This window comes from Pezoporus flaviventris, unplaced genomic scaffold, assembly GCF_033815535.1.
Source record: "Pezoporus flaviventris isolate CSIRO_AGI_PZ_B2104156 unplaced genomic scaffold, CSIRO_AGI_Pfla_v1 ptg000008l, whole genome shotgun sequence".
NCBI lineage: Eukaryota > Metazoa > Chordata > Aves > Psittaciformes > Psittacidae > Pezoporus > Pezoporus flaviventris.
The window spans coordinates 4225718-4247667 of record NW_026892556.1 but is presented as its reverse complement, the minus strand read 5'-3'; the positions used below and the strand labels follow the sequence as shown (position 1 = coordinate 4247667).

The 21950-nt window shown below is 49.2% G+C and overlaps 1 protein-coding gene across 6 annotated transcripts in view; it reads right to left on the bottom strand.

Moving 5' to 3' along the window:
* The window catches only part of HIVEP3 (HIVEP zinc finger 3), a 244363-nt gene extending 223456 nt beyond the window's left edge, over positions 1-20907 (bottom strand). For 4 of the 6 annotated variants that reach the window (XM_061450010.1, XM_061450008.1, XM_061450012.1 and 1 more), the window contains exon 1: positions 19487-20070. The gene's annotated coding sequence lies outside the window, so the exon portion shown is untranslated. Of the gene's footprint in view, positions 1-3698; positions 3875-19486; positions 20071-20749 lie in introns of those variants that run through there. The other 2 variants (XM_061450011.1, XM_061450009.1) reach the window with 2 other exon arrangements.
* Positions 20908-21950: the final 1043 nt, after the last annotated feature.

Sequence of the window (21950 nt, the reverse complement as noted above, 5' to 3'; positions counted from 1 at the left end):
GCTTGATCTTTACTGCAGATCCCTCTCTGTGTTTTCTTAGGATTCCTGCTATTAGCGAGAGCAGCACAGAGGTGTTTTCACAAGGCAAGGAAAGCACATGATTAAAAGAAGAAAAAGCCTCTGATCTTCTCTGAGCAGAGTGTTTGGCATCGCTTGCTCTTGCAAGTCATGCAGCAGAGCATTGAGTCCCTAGGAGCACGCAGAGCTGCTTGTGACCACTTCACTGGTCAGGTCTGCTAGGCCACTGAGTAGGATTTAGGAGACTGAGATGTGAATATGATTTGGAAGCATATACAGCTGTTACAAGTGTGGATGGCTTCATGAGGAAGGGGGACAGTGATGCTCTTGTGTCAGGCAGGGCCCGGGCTGCCACTACACACAATGCACCAAGCACCAGGACTACACACTGCCTATCTACCTTTGAATCATAGACCTTGCATGATCCTGAAATGCAGGTGTTGAAGGTGATGTCTGCAAGTCTCTACCAAGAAACCAAAAGGATCAGTTAATCACTGTTGGAATAAAGAGTGAGTAGGAGTCAAGGTGATAGCTGCTTGTGAGGTGCTCTATTTCAACACCTACAGGACTAAGTTCACAGCTCCCTAGCCAAGAAAATACAAAGCAAACGGGAAAGGATATGTGAAACAGAGCTGCTTCTCTTTCCTGAGCTCTTTCAGGGAACAAGATGCAAACTGAACTTCCAGAACGTGAGTTTCTCAAAGGGAAACAGGAGGGACCTTGAAAGCCCATCCCACAGCAGTATCCCTGAAGGGCCAAACCCTTGCATCAGGGATGCCTTTTACTCCAATCAACCGAATTTCCTAATGGTCAGCAGGCATCAAAAGAAGGTGGCACTGCTGAAGGTCCTGCGCCATAGCTGCAGCTGTAAGGAAGTGCACAAGTGGGCTTGCTCTGTGCTTCACAACCACTCAGGGACAAGCCCCTCACCTTAAAGTGCAGTGCACAGTATGTTGAATCAGTGATGGCAAGCAGATCTGGCTTCCACTTACCCCACTGCAAGCTAAGGGCAGTCAGTTCAGTTTCTTAAGGGTTACCCAACAGAAGGGAGCAGGGTTTGTGCTGTACCCCCCCCCGTATCCAATGTGGAGCCATGGAGCCAGCGCACATCTGTGCGGCAGGACTGAGCACACAGTCAGGGATGGGATGCTGCCAACTGAAAGCAAGGACAGATGGGGGGGGGGGGGGGGGGGAACAGCAGCAAGCTGCAGCAATCCAACAGCAATCCTGGGGAAAAGACACCTGAGCCCAGCAAACCTTGAGGGGAATTCCTGTCAGCATGGGGAGGCATGCCCAGGTACCCCCCTGCTACACAGGGAGCCAAGACAAACACGTGCTGTGAGAGCAGGCGCTGTGACAGTCACACCTGCAGGCTCCCCTTTGCACAACCAGCTCATCCCAGGGAGCCCAGCCAGCACCCCCCCCATAGCCCATCCCCACCATGGAATCCCAGGATCAGGTCTCCTCCCTGGTGTTTCTAAAGAGCTTGGTCCCGTAGACGATTGTCCTTCAGGAGTTTGCAACCTCTGGCAGAACTCAAGCCTCTCTAAGCAGTAATTTACATCAATTATAGTTGTGCTACTCAGTCCCTTCTTTACCAAGATACCCTTAACACCTCTTTTCAGTGCTGTCCCTAAGCTGTCCTGCCTGCAGAGTCCCCTACAGGATCTCCTCCGTATGCCATATCCCACAGACACCCCAAGGCCATGGGGCTCCTTGTCCTTTCCCTGGCCATTCTGTTCCTGCCATTTGACAGCACCTTCAACAAACTCCTCTGTTCCTGGCAGATCCATCCTTCACCCCATACAAATCCATCTTGCCCCGTACCAACCATTTCATCACATGATGACCAGAAGTTATGTCAACCAGAACCAAAACCAAATCCATCCAATACATCCAAACAACGTCTGCGACCTCCGTGTAGGTTTCCCTCAGCTTCATCAACATGCTGTCTTGTAACAATGCTGGCAGCAAATCCTGCCTCTGATTTTAAAGATAGCAAAGCTTCTTCAGCGACTCAGCCACTTATTATTCAGGTGATAAACCCTGAGCATCTACACATCTCTCCCCACATCCACATCCTGCAAACTGCCCACCGCAAATGGCAGTAAATCCACACCTAGCTGCCACCACAACATGCATAGCTGGGTCAGCAGCTGATGCTTGGAGACCTTTCATAGAATCATAGAATAGTTAGGGTTGGAAAGGACCTTAAGTTCATCCAGTTGCAATCCCTTGCTACGGGCAGGGGTGCCCCACACTAGACCATGCTGCCCAAGGCTGTGTCCAACCTGGCCTTGAGCACTGCCAGGGATGGAGCAGCCACAGCTTCTCTGGGCACCCTGTGCCAGCGCCTCAGCACCCTCACAGGGAAGAGCTTCTGCCTTATATCTAACCTGAACTTCCATAGTTTCAGTTTAAACCCATCACCCCTTGCCCTACTGCTACGATAGAGAAGATGTGAGGAACTTCCCCCTCCCAAGTCCGTATGTGCCCAGTGCCCGCTGTGCACCCCATGGCTGCATCACTGCAGCGGTTGCATAAAGGAGGCCCTTCTCTTGGTCTGCCTACCCTTGAAAGAAACCTTATTCATTTTTGCAGTCACCTGATGAATTGAGAGTGAAACCTCAGCATCAGGCAGGAGGTCTTGAGGTCTCCATGTACCACACATAGTCTGGTTTGAAGGTGAGGAAACCAAAAGCAGGACAATTTCTCACGCATTCAAGTTAGCAGTAACTTTCCTATTAGGGCTTTTAGGCTTAATAGGGGGAAGAAAGAAAGGTGGAGGCACCAGCAGCAAAGCAACCCATGGAGGGGGGGGGAGCAGGCGGTACCCACTGCTGCCACGCAATAGACCCATGGTCAAGAGAAAGCCAAAAGCAGCACTGCTGCCCATCACAGTCAGCGGTGTGGTTTGCAGGCACAGAGCCAGGCAGGCTCTGTGAAGGGAAACAGGGAGGGAAAGGAGGAAAGAGAGAGGAAAAACAAGAAACCCACCACCCCCCCAACCACCCTGCACTGCAATGTAATAAACAGCAGCAGTCTGCACGCACCGTTCATGGAAAACCCTCTCCGTTACCCCTGGACAACTGTATTTTTATCCTGTGGCTTTCTGTTTTCGCAGCCGCATTCCAGCACGAAACCAGAGACAATCCGCCCCACCGAGCAGCCCAGTTTATTTTAAGGGATGTAACATTTCCCTGCGAGGATGCTCTATTTGCATCGGCTGCAGGAAGCAGTAAAATGGCAGGTGTGTTTCCAGCTAACCCAGAGACACAAACCAAAGTGCCCAATGCAAAGCAAACGCTTTTGTCTTGCAAATCTCTGCAAAGAAACAACACATAATGAGAATTAAAAACAGGGAGGGAGAGGGGTTTTCCCCGGGGCTTCTTTTCTGGCTCTTTAGTCCTGCAGATGCTCAAGCCCTATTTGCCAGGCAGGAGGTTCATGCCCACTGGCAGCAGGCAGCAGTCGCAGGCTTAACCGCTGCTCCCCATTTGCATGAGTGGAGAAGTTGTAATTGGTGCGGTACATGCTGTGCCTTGCAGGGAGCGTGAGCTCCTTCCACATTCACCCTTCAGCAAGGAGCTCCTTCAGGAGCGCTCACTCGGGGTGAGCTGGAGGACAGAGCAAGTAAATGCATTTAAAACGTGTATCTATACACATATATATGCCCCTACCCGTTTTGACTGCAGCTTCTTTAAGCCACAACTTCTTCAGCGCACCGCATCGATTTGACTCGCCCTTGCTACAAGCCTGTTGTGGTTATTTCCTTTGAGCACAAGAATACAGCGAGTTTTCTGGATGTTACAGAAAGGAATTCAAAATGTTTGTGCTCCTCTGTTCCAGCCCGAAACTATGGGAAAAACTGTAATTTTAAGCTTTGCATAAAAACATACGTACCATTCTGCCCTGGCAGGTTATTACCTACTGTAGGAGATATCCCTGCCCATGACAGGGGGTTGGAACTATACGAGCTTTAAGGCCTTTTCCAACCCAAACCAGTCTGGGATTCTATGATTCTACCTCATTGTACAAAGGTAAATGAGAAAAAGTGAGCTATGACAGAGAACACCTCTTGAAAACAGCATTAGATATTTAAAAGAAAAGGCCTTTTTTAAGAAGAATTGCTATTACTCCCCTGGCAGCATCACAAAAGTAAAAGCCAAGAGCTTAGTAAGATACCAGGAACACTACAGCATTTGCAAGAATAAGCAACATTATTTAGTGTTGTATTATGTAGGTTGATGTGCCACAAAGGATGAGAAAGCAAGCATTAGCTGCTTGTGGGCTTAGAAGGAAGTTGCCCAGAAAAATGCAAGTTGTCTACAGCACATTGGTATTTTAATAAAAATCCAAGTGAAAAGCATTTTTATGGGTACAGGAACACAAAGGGCAAAACTGGCAAAATCTTTTACCTGGAAGCTTTCAGGAAATGGAACTATTTTGGACTTCTCCTATTCTCTAGAATTTCTGAGATAACCTCATGGGTCTTAGGGCTGTTTTTACTTTCTCATTCTGCAGAGGACCACCCTCCTCCACTTCCTCCATCCTTCTGCACACTCATCTCTTCCCTCTTCCCTACTATTTATGGCCCTGCAACCCTTTCCTGTTTTCCTTTTCATTACAGCTCATGGTTTAAGACTTGTTTCATGGGAGCGAGGAGGTTTCTGTGACCACGTCTGGATGGGCTGAAAAGCCACGGGGCTGATCTGGCCTCCAGGCAACACTGCCCTGTAAACCTTAAGGAAACAGTAATGTCTGTGTATAATGCAGAAGAGCATCGCTTTCATTGAACCCTGAAAGCTTAAACATCAACCTTGTGTTTTCACTCTGACTCTTTATGTGTGGGCAGAACTACTGGCATGAAAGGGATAGGAAACACCCTCCTGCTGCGAGGGTGCCTTGGCCAGCATGGAGAGACACTAAACCCCACTGAACATACCCAACCCACCTCCTGAAGCTCCCCATCACCAGCAATGGAGCCAGGTGCCCTCTCACACCTCGCCTCTACCAATGCTGCACCCATGTGTGCTCCAGCCTCCTGCCTGTGACTAAGCACAAGGTGAGTCCTCATAGTTGATAGGACAAGCGCTTATCTCCAAGGCTCAGTTCACACGTGAATAGAAAGGCGACTCAGCTGCATGCTCAGAGCCTTCTCTGACTGAGCACAGGGGCACCATCCACACAACCACCCCTGCAGCCTCGCAGCGGAGGTGACACAGTCAAGCTCCACCAACATAACTTCTTATGAGGGAGGCTGCCTCATAGCAAAGTCACCCTGCGGAGGCAAGAGCCTCGTTTGCTAAACCTCACTTAACTGCTCACATGATGGGAGGGATGCAACGCACAGGCTTGGGAAGGTGTAAAGGAAAGGGCTGGTGGAACACAGCACTGCATGGGGCTCAGTTTGCTCATTGGGAAATGAGAGAGGGGAGGGCAGCTCCTCTGGTATTGTGTTACTGACAAATAATGTCACTCTGCCCTGCATTACACGGTCAATGACTAAAAGATTGTAGGCGCCTCCCTAAGGAAAGTGTGCAAAGGCAGAGCTGGCAGAAGACACCCTGTTTTCACTGTGTCAAAAGAGGCAGAATATCATTTTATTTCATGTACAGGGAGCTATTCCTACAGTTTCCCATTGCAGAGAGCCCAGAAAGTATTAAACTCCCATTACGGAGACTAGCAGCAAAATAAAGGGACAGTTTGTGCCCTGCTCCCATGGAAAGGTTAAGGGGATCTTTGGGTTAAAAAACCCAGTTGCAAGATCTGGGGTGCAAGTGCAGTCCCCTTCTCCCTAACTCCCCTGCAGCTCCAGCGTTTCATGTTCTGTCATCCCAGCTTTCCAGCGTAGGATGGACATAATCCCTCTCACCCTGTTCCTGTGAGAACATGGTGGGGTTTCATGCACGAGCAGGACAAGGTGCAGGACATCCAGTCTAGGTCACGCTTTGCCTAGAAAGCTTGGACCAGGTGATTCTAGAGGCCCCTTCCAACCTGGTATTCCATGATTCTGTGATTCCTATACATCCTCTTTCTTGAAAGAGGAAAATCCTCCCTGATGCTCACAGCAAGTCATTTAACCTCACCAATGAACCGGTGAATCTCCATCCAAACCGCATCACAGAGAAACGTTTAGGACCAGACTTCACCTCATACCAGTGGGAGCATCTCCCATCTCATCTTTTCTCCTGCGCTGCTTCCTGCACACTGGCTGAGCTATTTCTTTCAATTGTTTCTAAATGTGCTGACCATTAGTGACAAAGTGACCTCTTTGCCCCAGTTTTATGACGCAGCATAAAGAAAAGATGCAGCCAGCTTCCCTTCAGACTTCAACTACCCACATACTCCCAAGTCTACGCCTTTGCCCTGACATCAGCTGCAAGTGCAAGGATTTGAAGTTACCAGCTGTAATCTTGTCCTTATGTCCAAGCATATTTAAAAATACTTGATCCTAATTGTTCCCCCTGCGATTTATTTCACACAAAAGCCCCCTGCTTGAAAAACCTCCACCTGAATTCCTGACATGCCCAAACCTTCCATTCATTTGAGCCCACACTCACTCATGCTCATCGCTGGCCCAGTAACATTGGGAATTCATTACCTCTAATTCCCCACATCCAAACGCCATTGAGGCTAGTCCCCACTTTTGGCAACCCTTCTGGTACATTGACCAAGCATATTTGGCCTCATAGAACCCTGCCAGCCATAAATACACTGTTCTCGTCCACCCAAAGAGGAGGACAAGGCAACAAAGATTTAACACATCTTTGTGCATTGTGGTGGCACAGCTTACTTCTTCAGTGCTCACATCTTTTGGAGAGGGTGCCTGAAGATCTCACCTGGCCCTGCAATCTTACAGGCTTTGTAGCCTGGATGCAACACTGAGTTTTGCTTAGCTTCAAAAGAGTATAGACCTTGTGGTGGCAACAGGCATCCCAGAGGAACAGCACGATGCTGTGATTCAGACCAGGCCTTAGAGGCATCTCATGGCATGACCCCACACCAGGAGGCACTTTCCTAAGAGCTTGATGCACAGCTCTGCTTGCTGCAGCATCAGCAGTTTTTGCATGAAGTTGTGTTTGGGTTGCAAACAGCCTTCAGCAAAGCTGTCTGCAAGAGAAGGAAGGGAGGAAGGATGCATCCTGCCAGGGTGCCTGGGGTACAGACACTGATGTTCTCAGCCCAGGCCCCACAGCAGCTCTCTGGGACACCCTGCTGTTGCTCCTGGTACAGACCACGCAGCTTCCCAGGTTTTCATACGGAGAAAACAGAGCTTAAGCTGATACTGGAGATCCTGCCTCTGCATTTCACTGCTCTGCACAGATTTGCGTGGTCAGTGCCCAGGCAAGTGCAAGCCCTCAGCTCCACATCTCAGGCGCTTCCCCACAAGGTTGTGCCTGGGCACATGCACACAGGGCTCAGCTTTCTAAGAAGTCTGAAGGAAACCCTGAGCTGCTGACTAAGCCCCCAAATAAATGGGGCTGAGGAGTTCCAGCAAGTTGCTGAGAGCTGAAAAGGCTCGTTAATCCTCACCCAAATCTACCAACCTTACAAGCCCTTTGATGCTACAAACACTGTGTGCTTTAGCACCCTTCACAGCTCCCTGGATTCACTTCACCCCCTTAAACAACAGATTTCTCTTTCCTGGGGAGCTCCAAGCTTCCTTCCCTACACATTGCTCATTTCCTTAAGAGTAATAACTTGCCTAATGCCACTCCACGCTACTCAGGGCAGGGATGCCACATCCACCAGCAGTAGCTCTTCACATGGTGGTGCAGCCCGCAGGATGCCAACACTGGCCTTGAGTCAGAAAACCATTTAGAAGCATGATTAAGTACAACATTATCCAGGATGGCAATTAAACACATGCTTACAGGCAAGCACATGCTTAAACGCTGTCCTGGATGGTGATGCTTTCGGAAATCAGGGCCCCTTCCAAGGGAGATGCAGTTGCTGGGTGGATTAACACCGACTTGTTTGTACTGCTGCAGTCTGCTGAAGTGTGAACCAAGCGGGGAGAAAGGAAACATGGAAAGCTCTCACCTCGCCTGCCTACATCAGGCAGCTGGGCTCTGCTACAACTCCATGTACTCGGAATTATTCTCCACATCTCATGGTGCCTGAGCAGAGCCAAACCACTGTGATGTACCCAACCCATCTGCATCCAGTCCCAGGTTCAGGGTCCTGTCTGGCAGCTCCATGGTCCCCAGCAAAGTGAAGGGGGGGGGCACAAGGATGCCAAGAAGCCCTGGGCTGAGACACACAGAGCACCACACTGTGTGTATTAAATCAGAGACTGGTTTGGGTTGGAAGGGACCTTAAAGCTCCTCCAGCTCCATCTCCTGCCACGGGCAGGGACACCTTCCACTGGAGCAGCTTGTTCCAAGCCCCTGTGTCCAACCTGGCCTTGAACACTGCCAGGGATGGGGCAGCCACAGCTTCTCTGGGCACCCTGTGCCAGCGCCTCAGCACCCTCACAGGGAAGAGCTTCTGCCTTATCTCCAACCTAAATCTCCCCTGCTTAAGTCTGAATCCATTGCCCCTTGTTCTATCACTACAATCCCTGATGAAGAGTCCCTTCTTGCTTTAGCACTGCTTGGTGGCTATTCCCACCTCCAGCTGTGAAAGGCAGTGGAACAAACTGCGTATTTCTGGTTTATTTCTAGGATGCAGTGACAGGAAAGGTCCAAACCCAGGGTGTCCTGCAGAGAAAAATAGCTGAAGTTGGACAAGAAAAGCTCATTGCACAACTTGTCACTGGTGAGGAAGCATCGTGGGTTTCCACAGAGGGATTAAATACACCAGACCAGCTCCAAAACCAGGCTAACTCCTGCCCAGCTCTCTAGCAAGAGGAGAAAGTCCAACAATAACCAACTCACCACATCCCTGCCAAGTAGAAAAGGCATCAAGGCTGTAGGTGCAAAGATGCACAGCTTTGTAGGACATCTGCAGAAGCAAACCCAGCCCTGGTGACCAGGTTATAGAGCAGGGAAGTCAGGCAGAAAGGGAAGAAACTCGTATTTGAAAGGCTGCTCTGCTCTCTGCCCTGATTCCACTGTGGTTTACCCAGCTGCAAGGTGTTTACATTTCTAGTCAACTTAATCCTGAACTCCTTGGGCCAGATATTCTAAGCAAGGAAAAGAACTTTATTACTTAGGTACTAGAGAGCTGCACCCACAGTGAGCTCAAGGAGCCAGGCTTGGACCAAAAGCACTGTGTAACCCCTAGGAACTTTTGAATGGATTTTATTCTGTGTTTTTTAATTTATTTATTGTCTTAAAACCGAAACAAAATTGGTGTTGAAAATCCCAGATTTTTCCACTTGATCTCACAGATGCTAAGGTAGAATTCGGGCTTCTTGTTCTAAGTATGAATGATCCTATCTACAAGGGAATTCAGAGCTTGGCAGGCTGAAAGAAAGCAATTCACCTTCAAGCAAGCACTCACCTACTACTTCTTTGAATAATAAATACATTTATTAAATGAATAAAATGTAGGAGACCAGAGCTTATTAGCAGCTGCACCGTGAATAACCCATGGTAGGGATCTAACACCCGAGCCTGAACAAACAGCCAGGTACCTAAAACTGAAGCTTTCTCTTATTTTTCTAAAGTTTCCTGCAAGTTAAAACAGTTCTCCCCTGTGTGAAACCCTAAAATAAGCACTGTAATGTCAGAGATCTGTATGCAGCTCTTTTATTGATACAGGTCACACAAAGAAGTGATAAATGCTCCATCTCTGGCAGAGCTCAAGGCCAAGTTGGACGGGGCTTGGAGCAACCTGCTCTAGTGGAAGATGTTCCTGCTCATGGCAGGGGGCTGGAACCAGATGAGCTTTAAGGTCCCTTCCAACCCAAGCCATTCCATGGTTCTATGATACTTAGCATGGATTGAAAAGCATTTATTGCATGTGGCAGAGCCCATGAGGTCAATGGAAAGAGATAGCAGCTTTGCTCAAAGTTAGTCTTCCCTGTGAACTGCCACGTTTTCATCTCTCATTTATTTGGGTCTGTTCCAATACTACGTTACAGGCAGTAACAGAGAAGAGAGCTTAAGGTTAACCCCACTTTGCATGATGCACCACCACAAAACCCCACCTGTTTTAATACAAACTCCGCTTGCCACAGTGCTAATGATAAAGATGAATTTCCCTCTGCACTGCCAAAGGAGTGAGTAGGACTGGAGCAACATCACAGCCCAACCTGATGAAAGGCTGGTTCATCACTCCCCAGGGACTGCAGCGCAGGTGGAGGAAGAGTGGAAACTACCCAGTGTCCAAATAGCATCCAAGAGCTCAGCAGGAGGGAAGCACATCAGCTCCTTTGCTCAGGGAAGGAGTTCAAGTGGAACATTTCCCTGCCTGTGTCTTCGTACAGTTACTCCATTAATTTAATTTGGTGAAAAACCAAAATCCCCCAACTCTGAGCCTCAATTCCTTATAATTTTCCCTTGCAAAATGAAGAAAGCATTAGACCCTCCATTAACACCATGAGGATGTGGTTGTGAGGAGCAGGCAATAAGTAGAGAATGTCCAAATTAACCCAAGTCGCAGTCTGGACTCATTCCTCTGTTTATGTACATTTTTAAAGAGGTTTAATTAAGCTACCACATCTTAAGATGGGATTTTCAAAGCTATATAAGCAATTTATAAGACTCCAGACTGCAAAGGGCAGTTGAGGTGCTCATGATTCTTTGAAAACCCTCAACTGGTGCAACAGAATTCATTTTCTCCTGCAAATTAGGCACGTATTTAGCCAAAATAACCTGGGGCCACATTCAGAAAGACGCTGATGATCATAACCTAAGCATCAGGGCTGAAGTTACACGTTCAGATTTTTACTGCCATGTTCATATGTCAAACCATCAAATATCTAAAGTCATAAGACAGAGAAAACCAGGGCATCTTCCAGTAAGGAGTGGTTGGGCAGAGTCATCCACTGGTGACCAACATACCTATGAAATCAATCAAATGATCAACCAAACCTGAGCCTGGCCAAATTCTTTCTCTAAAGCTTTAGATCTGTTTAAGGTATTTAAAATAATCTAAGTCCTTATATTGGCACAAGCTGTTTAAAACGATCTAAGGCTTTAGATTGGTTTAAGCTGCTTATGCAGCTTTAAGGTTTTAAAAAGGTTTAGGCTGCTAAAACACATTCCCCAAAAAGCCAGTTGGGTTGATTGTTGGGGGCCGACTGGACCATTTCATGGATTATGGCATGGTGCAAATGGAGATTGTACACAGGAGTCAGATATTGTGATTGCCACACCAAGAGTCAAAGTCAGTCAGTAGCAAGTCTACAAATAGAAATCCTCCCTGAACTCACTATTGGTGTAAGCTTGGGGGAGCATCATGCCGTAATTAAAGTACCAAGAAGCCTGCCTTCTTTAAGAAGAAAAACAAAAGAAAAAGGTATCATGAAATGACACAAAAACACCCGAACTTTGTACCACCAAACTACAGTACCCTTGTCATTACACCCATCTGCAAACCCGTGGGTGTCTCTGGGGACATGAAATCCAAAGTGCCCACGTGGTGCTGGAGAAGCTCAATAACAAGACCCCATCAGCTACACAGGCGATTGCCTTGAGCAATACTTCGATATAGGAAGGGCCAGAAAGACTCTTCCAGGAGACCAGGATAGGCTCCACTCCCATCTGCATCTTTGCAGCACTAAATTATCCCCACTGATGTAGTGCTTCTGCAAGGAGCACACTTGACCCCACACTTCATTAACCGCCCATCTCCCTGAGTGCAGAGCTCTTAGCTCCAAGGAGCACTTTTACTTCCTTAAGACCTTCTCAACAAGTCCATCCCCAAAACCCCAGAGCACCTTTCTCCATGCTGTAGCCTCTGGGTCTTGCTCCAACCCTGCACCATGGGCTCTGTGATTGCTACCCCAGTGAGACCTTTCACCAGCCCCAGCTCTGCCAGGGCATGGGAGGGCTGTTGGGGCAAATTCAGCCCCAGACCAAAGCATTAGCCACAGCCTCTGAGATGAGGAGCCCAGAGCAAAGCTCAGCCCTGCATCCTGGGAACGCAGCATCCAGTCGCAAGGATGGAATCACCACCCATCCCTTGGGAAGCTTGAATGTCCTTCCCAAAACACTTCCTGGGAAATCAGGGCAACTTTCCTGCTCCAGAGCACACCTTTCACCAACACATCTAGACTCCTTTAACCAGTCGCATCACTACAGTTCTCAGGTCCCATTTCTGCCCCGTGGAGGGGACGGTCCCATCCCTCCATGCCATCTAGATGCAGCAAATGCAGTTACATTGGGACAAAGAGGCTTTTTTTAGCCACTCGAGCAGAGGCACTGTGGTACACAGCCACCCTCTGCTCTCATTTACACAAACATAAAGGCAGAGCATCTGGCCATGTGTCAGAAGTCTTTAATTACATGATGGAGCTTATCTTAAATATCTATTTATTGAAAGTTGTAAATAACACAAGATTGCATTCTCCCTGACAAACAGCGCACACACAAAGGGAAGTTATGATTACATATTCAACCTAACGCTGTCTTATGCCATCGTTTGATTGCTTAACTTTGCAACCTTTATGCGATATTAATGTAGGCGGCCTCTCCCCTCCCTCCACCTTTGCAGTTTGCTCTTGAGTATCAAGTTCATTTGATCATTATTCAGTCACGGAGAACCAAAGAAGTTCTTTTTTCCCCCAAAATTAAGATTTTTATCCTATTACCCTTTTATTTTTGACCTGGAATTATGCTTCTTCAGCCAGCATCAGGCCCGAAGCAGCTTTTGCAATGGCAAACACTGAGCAAAATCCAAATGGCCGAGAAAAATAATACATAACCATTGACAGAAATAGAAGCAACAGAAAGCTGTCATGTGCAGTTAGCTGAGAAAATTAGTCCCTTGGTTTTCAATTTACCCAACCTTTTCCTCTGTAAGGAACAGCAGACTGCTCAGGGATGGGGTCATGCCTCAAATGTGTCAGCAGCATCCCCAAAGTACAGGACAGCTATGGATACAGACTAACGACAGCTTCCTTTGAGTCCTCCCTCCCTGAGGATTATCAGATGATTCACAAACTCCTCATAAGTGACAACATCACACCAGGAGACAGTGCTGGGAATAGCAGAGCAACACCAGAACCCATGAGCTGATGTACCCAGGAAGGAACGTGCTCCCGCTGCACCCCAAAATTCCAATGGCAAAAGAAACGCAGTCCTGCCAGCTGCAGGCATACAAATCACAGAGCTTTTGTATAGCTTTATCACAACTTGTTGCATTCCTGCATTCGTCATTCAGCTAAATTCCAGCTAAATTAGCTGTTCTGGGAATTTAGGTACCTTCCTGGTATTCCCCATGCAAGTTTTCCTGAGCACTTTAGAGTTCTGGTGTTATTTACATTACCAAAATGCCTTATTTACATTATTGATCCCTGACAGTTGGCAAAGGGGTACTGAAATCAGAGCATGGAAATACCATGAAAGATGAAACAAGCATGGAGCTCATCCCTGAAGCATCCCCATGAACACAGCCCAGCCTTCTGCTTCATGGCCATGGCCAGCCACCCTCTGGACTGCCCAAGTTCACTGCCTTTGCACAGTTCACTGAAGGGCACCTTCTTTCTGATTATATCATCCCATCTATATGGCAGAACACTCTTAAATCTCCACCAAGACCAGGGTCCCGTGAACACTGGACTCTCCCCAGACAGCACAAGCACTTCCAGCTAGGCCCATGCCACACAACTACCCACAGCACTGGCATTTGCTAAGGTGCCAACAAGGAAATGAAGCCAAAGAACACATTTTTTTACCTAACAAAGTGATAGATTTATGTAAAAGCAGAAAAAAGGACTCTTTCTTCTTTTAAACTGCCTGTAGTGCAGGGAAACACAAGAGACCTTGGGTAGCATCAACCAACCATCAGCCATGCCCCCACATTAGGTATGGACATGTGCCTCGCCTCATAGACACACAAGCTGAAGGAAGGCAAGTCATTTTGTACTCTATGTGATTTAGAAGCACAACTTTCAACGGGACTTTTGCTTCCAGGTCCCCATGGCTTCACAAAGGAAAGCTAAAACCCATGATGCTCAATCCACAGCAGAACTGAGGAGTAACATCATACAATTTCTGCCCCAGCTAAGAAGCAGGTCTTCCACCATCCACCAAGCCAGGTACATATTCATCCCTCCAAAAACAACTCACTTGCCTATAACATCAACATCTTCCATTCTTTACCTTATTTATTTAAGCCTGAGGTTCACGCTCTGTCAACTGCCCCATGCCCCTTACACCCCGCACACCGTGTAACACACCTCCTCTGTTGAGGCTGGCCTGGGACCAGTTTTCACCCCCTGTAGTGGGTGGTCTGACCCACAAAGGTCACTGATCCCCCTTGGCATGGCACCCCAGCTTGGTTGGAGGCACAAAGCCACTCAAAGTATTCCCCTTCAATCTGTCCTGGGTGCCCAGCACATGTCCTTCACTCACCAGGGAGCAGACTTCTTCCACTGCATAAAATGACTTTGAATTAATCAAAGTCATCATCAAAGGCAACTATCAGCAAGGTAGATGCTGCCTACACTAGCTGGAGATGTCTCTGCCACACAGGGTCATCTGGAGGATTCATTTCTAGCAACGGATTCACTGCAGCAAAGAACTTTCAGAAGAAAGCTGGCCAAATGGCTTTTGAACAGCCACTAAAACCAACACAACCTGGTTGGCTCAGCACTTTTCACTCTTCCATAAAGTTCACTATGATGCCAGGACCACACATGTAAAAAATAAGATATGAGTTGAAGCAACCAAAACTGGGGTGGATGGGAAGAACTCTGCAACCTACAGGGTTGCAATGACTCTGATAAGCAACACAGAATCAGGTAAAGGCCATAAGGGAGAGATGAGGAATGATAAATTGATTTTCATGGACTAAAACACACAGGCAAAGGGGAACTGCCTGATGAGGGCTGGAAAAGCCTTTGAAACACAGATGACATAGGATGGATGCGGGTTAGAGGGACCAGAGCAGGATGGGATGATGTTAGTGCAGCTGAGCCCATCTCAGGAGTCTGCTCTTTTGCACATGAGTTTTTATTTAAAAGACCATATGAGCTTCTATTGCATCTCAATTGAGTTTCCTATGGTTATTTCTAACATATTAGACCTTTTGATTTCAAGCCCATCACTCAGAGCTAACACCCCCCAGGATATACAAAATATGCTTCAACTCTAAAGGCAACTGAAAGAAGTGGGTTAGAAGTTTTGTTTGCAGCAGAAGTGTGTTTTGAAGGACTCTGAGATCATCCCTGACATCACCGTGAGCGGTACGCACCTTCCTCACTCACACTTTAACAGAACAATACATTTGGCAGTGACTTATTCTCAGCAGATCACTTGTTACCATCAGGATTTACTCATTTAGTTCTGCTGGCAGCCCCCAAAGAGGGGCTATGAGTCAGCAGCAGCCCTGGGCCCTTCCTCGAGGGACACAGGAAATGGTCCAGGCACCTGCGGCTGTCTCCTCCACAGGATTTTATTGACCAAGCTCCTTTGAAAGATGCCCATGTGTCCCACGTCAAGAGCTGCCAGGGTGATGAGATGGCACATGGGAGGGGAAGCAAGGGCAACCTCTGCACTGCACTGAAAACCTGCGCTCTTCAGGGGGTGGACAATCAAAGTCTCGAGACCCATGGGATTCCAGTGCAGGGAGCGTGCAAGTAGCCCTGGAGCAGCAGGGCTGTGGGATCCTCCTCTCAGCTGCAGGGAGCAAACCAGCCAGGCCCATTAGGGTCAGGGTCATCAGAGCATCCTGAGTCACAGCAACCCATCCAGAGCAGCCCCAGGCTGGGACCCACAGCTGGGCTCCTCCTGGGGACCATCCCAGCAGCTATTTCTGGGGCTCCCTCTGCTCCCAGGGGACACCAGCAGCATCCCATGTGCCTTGGCCACGAGGGCTTTCACACGCAGCCCTCTGAGAGCCTGAGCTGTCCACGCTGCATGCAACGTGCCTCAATAAATCATTCAAGTCTTTGGTAACAGCAGCTGGTTGTGGTGTTCGCCTCCAAACATCCCGGAGCACCCGTGCTCCCAGGCGCTGCGATTGCTCTTGCTTCTCACAGCAAGGCTCAGTTGCAACAGAGCACAGCCAGCAACAGGGATTATCTATACAGTTAAATATATGTTCTTCCATGCAGTTCCCTATGGCGCTGGTGTCCACCCAGCAAATACTCATCTAGCAGAAAAAAAACTGCTGTCTGCAGTAGAGCTTGGAGGCAAAACTTATTGCTTGTGTTTTCAATCTGCCTGGGACTCACACTGAGCTCCTGGCCAGATGATTCCCTCCTCTCCATTTCCCACATGGAAGAAAAAAGAAGATTCAGAAAAGTTAAATGGGAACAAAAAAGGCCACGCTGCTGCCCCCACCCTCCGCTCAGTTAACCACCGAGCTCAGAGTTGAGCAACTCCATGGCTTACATGGCTGCTGCGTTTCCATTCCTGGCATGGAAGCCTGAGCATTTGAAAGAACTAAATGAAGAGATTTGGCCTGTGAATTCTCTGCCATCCCTTTTGCAGGAAGGTCGGTGATAGGGTTAAATATGGGTAAGCAACATCCAGCCCTCTCAGATGGTTTTGAAGATCCTCTTCAGATAACAACATGCACCTTTAAACAGCCCAACAGCATGCTGGGATGCACTGTCCCTCAGTGCATCCAACCAGCCCACCTTATACATCTTCCTGAACTGAGCCAGCTGCAGATACTAAGCTTTACATGGAGAAAGGAGGTATTTTTTAGCCCTGAACAAGTCTAGAGTGGTTTGTGCTCCTACCAGCACAAGGCAGGAAGACTCATTCCCAGCTGGTCCAATTAAAAATGATGGGTTTAGGTCAATACTCTGTTCCTGCTCTCCTGGTACCCATCCCTTCCTCACCAGCTCCACGTGATGAACAGAGATAGCTGAGATCTCTGGTAATTGCTGCACCAGCTCAGGGCCAAGTGGAAATACAGAATTAAAAGTGCACCTGATGAGGAGACTTTTACAGCCTGGGCTCATCCAGGGGGCCAGAAAACTTCCTGGCCCATCAACAGCTATCTCAGTTCCCAGCAAACATCCTCATGTACATAGCTCGATTGAACAGGACAGCCACAACCTTGACCAGAAGTGAGCCAAGATGCTGCAGAGCCATTTGAAAGCCACGACCATGCACATCATGTATATTCATTAGAGTTCTACAACTGTTTCAAGCAAAGTTATGGACAGCATCCTTTGCAAGCGCGATACCACTGGATGACCCAGGCTCCGTAGCCTTGGAGAGCAACGGTTGCATTTCGCTTCCTCAGGAGGTGATGAAAGGATTAACAGAGTGATACAGAGACAAAATCTGGGGTGCCCTGCTCAACGTGCCAGGAGGAAGGTTTGAGCTGGGCAATGCATGAAAGGTTTCCCTGAGCCTATGTTTCTCCATACAGGAGATATTTGATAGGGAAAATGCCACCTCCCCATCCTCCCCTCCTCAGGTATCACCTGCATGGGCTTTCTCAGGAGCTTTCTCATCCAAAATGTTTCCCACCAGCCTGAGTAGAGCAAGAGCTGGGGAGCTGAGATGAGCAGCGAGCTCCCACATGGCACTGCTCGGCAGAAGCCCTGCCGAGCGAGCGAGCTGGCTGAGAAGAGGCAAAAACTAAGACAGAGACGATTTACAACCTCCAGGAGACAAAAACCCCATAGCATTGGGCCCACTCCTCCTTTGGCACAGTATGAAGACCAGAGAGCCCCGTCCCCACAGGACCACACAGCTCCGGTGCGAGCCGAGCATCGCTGCCTGGGCGCAAGAGAGTAGGAAACATCCGTTTTCTTTGCATCCCAAAGCACCCATCAGCATCCAGATTTGCCTTTTCTAACAGAGGAAGGCAGGGGACAACCCACTGCACCCAGCCAAAACCAGGCTTAGAGAAGTATTCCCTTGCTGCTGGCTCCAAAGCAGGATTTAATCCCTTTCTCCTGCATATACCCCATACAAAACTCCTAGTTATAGATTAGTTGCTTCTGGAAAGGAGGGGAACAGCCCAGACTGCATATTCAGCTTTGATTACCTTCTATCTGTCAGGTAAGGTATTCATGAGTTCTCTTTCTAGGAAGCCTCAAGGGGTTGTTTATATAAAATCAGTGTTTTATTTCATGCGCTGCCCACCCTCAGATTGCACAATTCTTTGAGGGAAACTTTTCTGCTGGTCCTTTCCTTCACAGTCAGGCAAAGGAAAAAAACCCTTTACAAATCATCTTGCACACAGAGAAAATAAAGACACTGCTCAAACACACTTAAACCCCCTGAAACAGAAAGGCAAGCTTCCAGAAAAAGGGTTGATTTCTGCCCTTTGAGGTTCATATTGAGGCAGAAGGAGCCGGATCCCGGCAAAAGCTGGATTTGGCCCTTGGGGAAGCCACTGCAGTCCCTGCTGCAAGCCCAGCTGGGGGAATACGGCAGAAAACCGGGAGCCCAAGCGGGAGCCGTGGCCAGGTACCGCATGGAGCTGCCTCCACCTGCCTCCCAGCACGGAGGAAAACTCGAGCTCCTCGGGAAAGGACAAACCTCGGAGGATGCCACCCAGCACTGCCCGCATCCAAGCACACACACACACAAGTAGGCAGGGTGAGAAAGAAAAGCCATCTCCCAGGCTTTGTGCAGGAAAAAGGGGTTCAGCCCTAGGCAGGGATCTGGCTGCTAAAACAAGGGTCGGGATGTTATTTTAAGCTATGTTTATACACGCTGTAGCACCAGGTAACAGCTTCTTCTGCTCCACAGGGAGTCTAAAGCAGGACGGGATGCAGAGCAGGGCCTCAGCACAGACACCCAGCATCACCCCGGGAGGACCAGGCTCCCCGTGGTAGCAACACGTCCCTTTTCCCACCGAGCAGGATGCCCGGTGGAGGTGCGTGCCCCTCCGCACGCCCGTGTCCATCATCCACATCGCTATCACACGCGGCATCCGCCTCCCACCAGCAAGGGATGGGGATGGGGGGGGGGGGGGCAATAAAATCATAACAATCATCTATGCACATTGGGAGAGAATGAAGTTGCTGTCAAGAGGCGCTAAATTCATGTGACAGCCAGGGCTAATTAAGCAGGAGCAAGGAGCAAAGTCGCTGCGAGCTCGGCGGGGACAGGGTTACAGGCTGGCCCTGGGCTGATTGACACCGCTGAGGTTACCTCGGGCTCGGGGAGCTCGCTCATCCATCGCCATGCTCGGCAGGCAGCGAGGCCACCCAGGGGATACGCGCACATATAGATAGATATAGAGCTATATATGCACACTCGGCGTGCAGGAGGAGAGCGTCTCGGTGGCAACCTGACACCTTTCGGGAGGCAAAATGGAATCTCGCCGTCCGGTTGTGCACCCGCAGCAAGGGAGGGAGGGAATCGGATAGAGCGCTGGCAAATGCACAGGCAGAGAAAAGAGAGAAAAAGCCCATAAAAGCCCCGGTGCCTACCTTTGCTGGGTGGCAGCAGGCAGATCCCGGAGCGGTTTGGGTCGGTGGCTGCTCCCTTCTTTAGGAAATGTTCGGCTCAGCCGGTGCTATTTGCATTCTTTCATTAGCACCTGTTTCAAGTGAGGAAGGAGAAAGCTCATTACGAGATCAGCTTCCTTTCGAAATAAATTATTCAAAAATAAAGCGGAGATGCTGCCAAATAATAATAACGCTAATAATAATAATTTAAAAAAGAAACCCCAAAACACATGTATCTGAAAGCCCAAAGTAGGCAGTTTAATAATGGGAGGTCTTGCAGGTTGTGAGCATGCTCCAGCCGGAACAAATCCTTCCTCTGTTATTCCTCTGAATAAAAATAAACCACGATCAAGAAACCCAAACGGAAGCTTCCTCCTCGAATCCCTGCTGCTGGAAAATATGGAATAAATTCAGCCCGAAGACGCAGACTCTAATCAGCAGCTGGTTTCGGGCTCCAAAGGCAGCCAAAGCCTCTCTTGTCTTTTCCCACTATGAGTCTAGGCCTTTTTGAAAAGGGTTTTAACCTTTTAAAGCTACAGTGCACCAATTATCACTTCTGGAGGACTGTCACTCACGGCGCAAATAGATTACTAAAGCAGCGGCGGCGGCACGGAGGGAGCAGGGGGAGGTGCGCTTTGCACGGGGAGCCTGTCCTCGGGAAGATTGTTGTATGATTATTTGGTTTAATAGGATTCTCCCCCTTCCCCTCTCTTTGGGAGGATAATACATGGAAAACTTGCCACCCAGCTCTCGGATAAATGCACAGTCATTATAGAAACGAGCAGCTGCTGGACGCGATTCCCAGTGTCGGAGGGGGGACGCTCCTCATCAGGGTTAACTCGCAACTGAATTTTCGGGATTAACAGTTTCCGGCCCGGGCGGTGGTGTGAGAGGGTTAATGACATGCAGAGAGGAGCTCTGTCAAGTGCTTCCCATCAAACTAAGGATCAGGCTGCAAAGTTTGAGCCGAGCAGCCCTGGCACAGCACTAAAGCGTTCTTCCAGGAGGAGGATTGGGGGGTGGTTTTATTTTAGCAAACAGAGTCAAAGCACCCCCCAAAAAAAACCTCAGCCCGCTAACAACCAGCGCCGCAAAGCACCGGTGGCCCCATGCATGGCTCAGCACCCACAGGACAACGCGGAGCCAGCTCTCCCATGGGGGACCAGGGGTGATGGGTTCCCAAGCCTGGCACCCCAAGGCAGCGACCCCCAACACCTCTCCTGGTGCCAGCGGCACCCGGCCCACCTTGGTGGCAATGGCATCCTCCTGGTCAGGGAGCAGAGAGCAAGGGGCCATCCCCGGGGGTGCTGCGGCTCCACGTACGACCCTCCTCTGTGGCCAGTGCTTTCTGCAGCCCCCGGCATGCAAACCATCAGGAGCAAGCGGTCCTCCCGCCCTCTCCCCCCCCTCCTCCTCCTCCTCTTCAGCAGAAAATCATCGTATTTCATGTGTCGCTGCTCCAGCCTCGCCAATTGGCTGGGCACTCGCAGGCGGAAATGTCAGGAGCAGCCCAGCATCGGTGCCTGCCCGCGGCCACCCGGTCCCCCCGGGTCCCCAGAGCACAGCCCGGGGCAGGGGGCACAGGGCTGGCCATCGCAACTGGAGGGAAAAGGGATTTCGATGGCTGGGTTGGGGTTTTTACGCCGCTTTGGCTCGGCTCCGCAGGGATGCAGGCTGCCAGCGACTTGACCTTGACCCGCACGGCTGCGTTGTGCTGCCAGCAAGAAGCATTTTTCCGGATGACGGAGACCGAGCACATCTGCTCTGCTCCATGGAAGCACCTCCCTGCGCACCCGGACACACCGAGGGGCCACGCTAACACCCACCGCAGCACTGGCTCCATGGGCGCATCGCAGGTACCGTAGCTGCCCTCGGGGATGATGCATGGTAAACAGCTGCTTTCCTTCTTTCCCCCCACCCATTTCCAGTGTCAGTGCATTTGTTCACAGCTTGTCTCCCACCTCCAGACCTTTCAAACGAGATTTATCAGCTTATTTCTTGATCATCTTAATAGCTGGAGAATCTGGGGGTTGGAAAGAGGAACCTGCCTGAAGTTTCCCAGCGTGGAACAACGGCTGAAGTAGGAAGACAGCCCAAGACTCATCATCTGATCATGTTCCTTCTTAAAGCAAGGGGAAAAAAAAGTCCTAAACTCCTGGGAAATGAGCAATGGAATCGCAGAAAGGAATAATCCTGATGAAAACTGTCATCTACATCCTCTGCTAACACACCACCTGGAAATGAGAGGCGAGCACATCCCGTGAGACTGGAAAATGTTCTCCTAAGGAGAAACCGAGCCAGATTTTCCTGCTGGGCACATGAAGAGCATAAGGGAAATAAAACAGCCAAAAGCCAACTTTTAGTTTGTGGCTGCTTACACTGGATGAGAAAAGATTGCGTTGTTACAAAAGCTAAAGAGGATTTGAGTGCGCCATTTATGGCGCAA